The sequence below is a fragment of the Giraffa tippelskirchi genome, chromosome 3 (assembly GCF_054371585.1).
Source record: "Giraffa tippelskirchi isolate mGirTip1 chromosome 3, T2T-mGirTip1v1.2.pri, whole genome shotgun sequence".
Classification (NCBI taxonomy): domain Eukaryota; kingdom Metazoa; phylum Chordata; class Mammalia; order Artiodactyla; family Giraffidae; genus Giraffa; species Giraffa tippelskirchi.
In genome coordinates this window covers 102415233-102421024 of record NC_137277.1, presented here as the reverse complement: position 1 = coordinate 102421024, position 5792 = coordinate 102415233, and the positions used below count along the sequence as shown (strand labels likewise).

At 36.5% G+C, this 5792-nt stretch overlaps 1 pseudogene; it reads left to right on the top strand.

Annotated features, from left to right (window-relative positions):
* The first annotated feature begins 2681 nt into the window (after positions 1-2681).
* On the top strand, positions 2682-2759 carry LOC145543964 (small nucleolar RNA SNORA70; annotated as a pseudogene).
* Positions 2760-5792: the final 3033 nt, after the last annotated feature.

Below are 5792 nucleotides of genomic sequence, written 5' to 3'. Positions count from 1 at the left end.
GCATTTATTTTGATCGCACACATCTGAGAATCAAGTTTGAGACAAGAAATGTGCTTTGACCAAAATAAAATATTCTGATTAAAGTCAATGGGGAACAATGGAGTTATGATTGACACCTAGTTTTATTTTAACACCTCTCCCCACAAAAAAGAAGAGAAGAAAGCATTTTCAGAACACACTGCTTCTTCTTTGGAATATATTAAAACATTTGAAATTTTTTTTATGAAATATTGACTTTCTAAAAATTAACACAATATACAATAATCCTTCCAAATGATTTATCAGAGAGAATTCTAAAATTATTACCATAATGAATAAGGTACCAGTACATTGTTTATAATCCAGGATGTCTAGACATTCTGATAACTATGTATCCATGTTGGAAAGCATAGTTCTGCAAAGACAAGCTCTTTTTCTATTTTCAAGTGCTTGCTTAAATTCAGATTTTATAAACTGAAATCCCCAACATGATCTTTTAATCCATCTGTAGTGTAACAATCCATATATACCTACCATCAGAATATTTTATCAAGTAAGAGTTGTGTTAAAGTATAAATGTTTACCAGGCTTCCCTGGTGGCTCAGATGGTAAAGAATCTGCCTGCAGTGCAGGAAACCCAGGTTTAATCCCTGGGTCAGGAAGATCCCCTGGAGAAGGAAATGGCAACCCACTCCAGTATTCTTGCCTAGAGAATTCCATGGACAGAGGAGCCTCGTGGGCTATAGTTCATGGGGTTGCAAAGAGTCAGACACGATTGAATGACTAACACACACATCATAAATGTTCAAAAAGATAAAAGCACAATTTTCATATACAAATATAAACTAACATAACTTAAAAGTAAACTCTAATTAATAAAGGAAAAAATGGAAGCAGTGAAAGATTTTATCTTCTTGGACTCTAAAATTGCTGCAGATGGTGACCACAGCCATGAAATTAAAAGATGCTTGCTCCTTGGAAGGAAAGCTATGGCAAACCTAGACAATGTGTTAAAAACCAAAGGCATCACTTTGCCGACAAAGGTCCATATAGTCAAACCTATGGTTTTTCCAGTAGTCATGTATGGATGTGAGAGTTGGATCATAAAGAAGATTGAACACTGAAGAATTGATGCTTTCAAATTGTGGTCCTGGAGAAGACTCTTGAGAGTCCCTTGGACTGCAAGGAGATCAAACCTGTCAATTCTAAAGGAAATCAACCCTGAATATTCATTCATAGTACCAGTCTGAAGCTGAAGCCACAATACTTTGGCCATCTGATGTGAAGAGTTAACTCACTGGAAAAGATTATTGATTCTGGGAATTTGTTTTCTGCCTTGGAGCTTTAATTATGGAACTTTTACCAATTTGGAACTTTTCCCAATTACCTTGGAACTTTAATAGAACCTTAATTATTAAGCATTTTGTTAATTATATTGTTTTGGGGTCATAATTTCCCCAAGGTAGAAAGCAATTGTATATCTATTGGACAAAATTTATTTGTATTTCTATGGACAATAATTACTTGCATTACTATCAGTTTTCTGAGGCTTCCCAGGTGGTGCGATGGTAAATAATCTGCCTGCCAAGCAGAATATGTGGGTTTGATCCTCGGATCAGGGAATATACCTTGAAGGAGAAATGGCAGCCCACTCCAGTATTATTGTGAGATTAAATTAGTATAAATTATGTGTGGATATATATAATAGATGGAAACATAGTCTCTATGTCTGATTATGTAATCAGATCGTGCAAAATACTTTAGAGTTTAATGATCCCTACCCATTTCATCTTCCATACAACATTTTTTTTTTATTTCATTTGAAGGGTAAGTGGTTTCACATAAAATTCTGAGGACCAGAACTATTTTGCAAAATTTTATCTATCTCATTACTGTGGTTGGTTTCCCTCATTTTGTTTGCTCTTCTCACAGTATAATCACATTGATCAAACTACTCCTTACAGATTTGTATTGAGTTTCATATTATATGTCTTGATATGTTTACCCACTTCTCCACCTAGTAAGGGAGAAAGCAATGGCACCCTACTCCAGTACTCTTGCCTGGAAAATCCCATGCACAGAGGAGCCTGGTAGGCTGCAGCCCATGGGGTCACAAAGAGTCGGACATGATTGAGAGACTTCACCTTCACTTTTCACTTTCATGCACTGGAGAAGGAAATGGCAGCCCACTTCAGTGTTCTTGCCTGGAGAATCCCAGGGACAGGGGAGCCTGATGGGCTGCCGTCTATGGGGTCGCACAGTCAGACACAACTGAAGCGACTTAGCAGCAGCAGCAGCCACTTAGTAAATGATATTTTTGAATTATATTTTTCTTCTTTGCTGAACAAGTTGGTAGCATATTTTGAAATCCTAGCAAGTTAAAATAACAAATTTTCCAATCCCTCATCTTAAGCTACCAATTAATTGTTTTCTGGGATCAGACATTAGACCAATGTCCAAAAATGTATCCTGTAAATTTTTGTATATTTTTTTCTTTCCCTATTACTGACCACTTTTCTCCTCTAACTATCCTCACTGTATTTAACTGCCACAATTGTGCCATCTGCTCACCTCTTTTTTATAATCGGGAAATTGATCCAGAGTAAGAGGTTAAATTTGGTTAAATACAATTTTTATCTCTTTCTCTGGTTTATGCTCCATTCCCATTTTCCTGCTTTCTTTACATCAAAAAAGTTTCTTAGTTGCAGCAAATTAAGCTGACTGTGCTCTTTTCCCCATGGGGGCTTAGTGTGCCACAACTAAGACCCATGCAGCCAAATTAATTAATTAATTAAAAAAAAACCTCTTGCTTATATGTGAGTTAAATTAGTTCCAAAAACATCATTTACATTGATACTTTTTATAAATAAAAATGAAAATAATATTATTTCTCCCACATTAGAAAGACTAAATGGAGATACATTGTTTGAGCAAGTGTCACTGAAACACTTCTTATAAGCGAATTTATATATTTTTTGAATATGAGGAAGTGCATCTCTCAGATGACTAAATAAAACAAAATGAATTATAGGTTTATATAAAATATATATATATAGTATATGTACATACATATGTACATCTGTGCCTACGGCAACAGAAAGTAGGATTGAATAGTTTTGCTTACCCCTCCCCCACATTTCCTATAAATTCTAATAATACTTCCCATCATGGAGACTACAGTATGTGTGAAGTGGAAGATTTTCATCTGTAATTTGACCTCTATTGTAGTTCATAATAGTAGAGGATCCCTAGTTAAAGGAAGAATCAAACTTGAGAAGCTCTGCTTTGGACAGAACTTACCTTTTAAAATAATAGATATAGAAAAGAAAGGCTGAAGGGTAACAAGATGGAGAACACGGAGGGATTTTCAATTACCTTTGGTGAATAGGTTTTTCTTCTGATGCTAACCATTCCTATTGTAAAAGACCTGACCATGTAAGTGAGATAGAGGAAAAGGCCAGGCTAGGCCATTTGAAACATGAGAAATGAATGTAAAGGGTCACAAAAGCTCAGGATGGCAAAACTAAAAAGAAAAAGTTGGTATGACACTTAAAACACTGCTGTGCTTTTAAGAACTTTCTAATGTTATTGATTGAAAGAAACATCATTAACTTATACAAATATGTTCTCTTATGATTTCAGTTTTTCTTATTTTGAAAGTAAATAGGTAAATTGGTGTTAGAGTCAACTTGGTTGATTTCTTTGTGATGAGACTAAGCACGTTCTGTGTGGCTTGGTCATCTTTTAATTTTTGACCCAACCATTAAAAATGGTCTTTTATTCATTGTTTCATTGATGTACACGATAATCAACTAACTGTTAAAGACTTCCTAGAAAAGTCATCATATCATTAAAAAGCCAGCAGTCTACAAAGCTGCAAGTTTGTTCAGATATTCAGGCAGAGTCCTAATCTAAAGAAATGAGAATCAGAAACCACATCAAACATGTGTTTAGTCTTTAGGAGCCTGTACCAGGCACTATTGCCCGTGATCCAAAGGTATAGTCCCCAAATAGGATTACTTAGGAAAGTTTTATGAGGTTTTTAACTTCTCAATGAGTGAATGACCTCATACTTAAACCTAGGTATGTTTGCATCCAAAATTTTTACAAATATGTCATGATAATATAAACTGGTAACAATGGGGGAAACTGAATGGGAGATATATGGAAAACTTTATATTAAGTTTGCACCTGCCTGCAATTTAAAATGATTCAAAATGAAAAACATGTAAAATATCTTTCACTGTTTTCATTCTAGTTTTTGTTTGTTTTCACCCTATTTCTCTGCCCACACCCTCAGCAAAAAACTCTCAGCTGGTGAGCATTGACATCATTTTCCATTTTTCTCTTAAATATACTCTGGCTTTCATGCTCCCTAATTCACCAAAACTCTTTTATCAAAGTGGCCAATGACATCACAATGCTAAATAAGAGGTGAGTTTTCAGTCTTCATTTTCCTTTACCACTCAGCAACATCTGACTCAGTGCATGACTCTCCTACCTGCTCAAACTCCAATGATCTTCCTCCTCTATAATCAGCTACTTTGTGCAGGTTCTATTGTTGGCTCTTTCGCTTCTTCCCAACACTAACTCACTGGAGCATCCCTGCACTTAATCCTTTTTTCATCTCTCTTTTCCATCTAAACTCTTCCTTTTGATGATCACCTCTAATACCACTGACATAATATTATCTTTATTCCAAGATACCCAAATTTATTGTTCCTGCTTAGACCTTATCCTTGAACTCTAATTGCCAATTTGATTTCTATCTATCTAATTGCCAATTTGATTTCTCTACATGGATATTCAAAAAGCATGTAAACTTAACATGTCTAAAAGTGAACTCAAGTTCTTCATCTACTAAATCAGCTATAACAGTCTTTCCAACCCAGTTTAATATGCCTCTTTCCTTTCATTTGGTCGAGCTAAAATCTTGGAGACATTCCCCATTCACCCATTTAACAACCTATACCAAGTTCAGACAGAAATCCTATAACCTCTTATTTCAAGATATATCCTTAGTTCAGTCATTTCTCATTCCATTGCTACACTCTGGCCTAAGCCTCCAAGCACATTTTTTCCTGAATTATTTCAGAGTCTGTGTGTGAGCTCAGTCACTTCAGTCGTGTCCAACACTTTGCAAACCCATGGACCTTAGCCTGCCTGGTTCCTCTGTCCATGGAATTTCCCAGGCAAGAATACTGGAGTGGGTAGCCATTCCCTTCTCCAGGTGATCTTCCCTGACCCAGGGATCAAACCCTTATGTCCTGCATTGCAGGCAGATTCTTTACCTGCTGGGCCATCAGGGAAGTCTATTCCAGTAGTATACAAAATAGAAATCCATGCTCCTTCCTTATCTCCCTAAGTAAAGAATCTCTTTCCCATAAAGTAGTCAGCACAGCTCCCATTTTACCCAGAATAAAAGTGTTAATCATTTCAAAGACTTGAAGACTCTAGTTTGTTTGTTTGTTTTTTAGTCGCTCAGTTGTGTCCAACGCTTTGTGATCCCATGGACTGTAGCTGGCCATGCTCCTTTGTCCATAGGATTTCATAGGAAAGAATCCAGAGTGGGTTGCCATTTCCTCCTCCAGAGGATCTTCCTGACCCAAGGATTGAGCGCAAGTCTCTACATCTCCTGCAATGCAGGCAGATTCTTTACTGCTGAGCCATGGGGGGAGCCCTGAAGACTCCATACCACATGGCTTCTTGATAATTTCTGCCATCATCTATACTTCTGTCTTTCACATTAGCTGCCTTTGTTGTTTTTCCAAGTACGGCATCCTCTCAGACCCTTTGCATTGACTTTTTTTCAT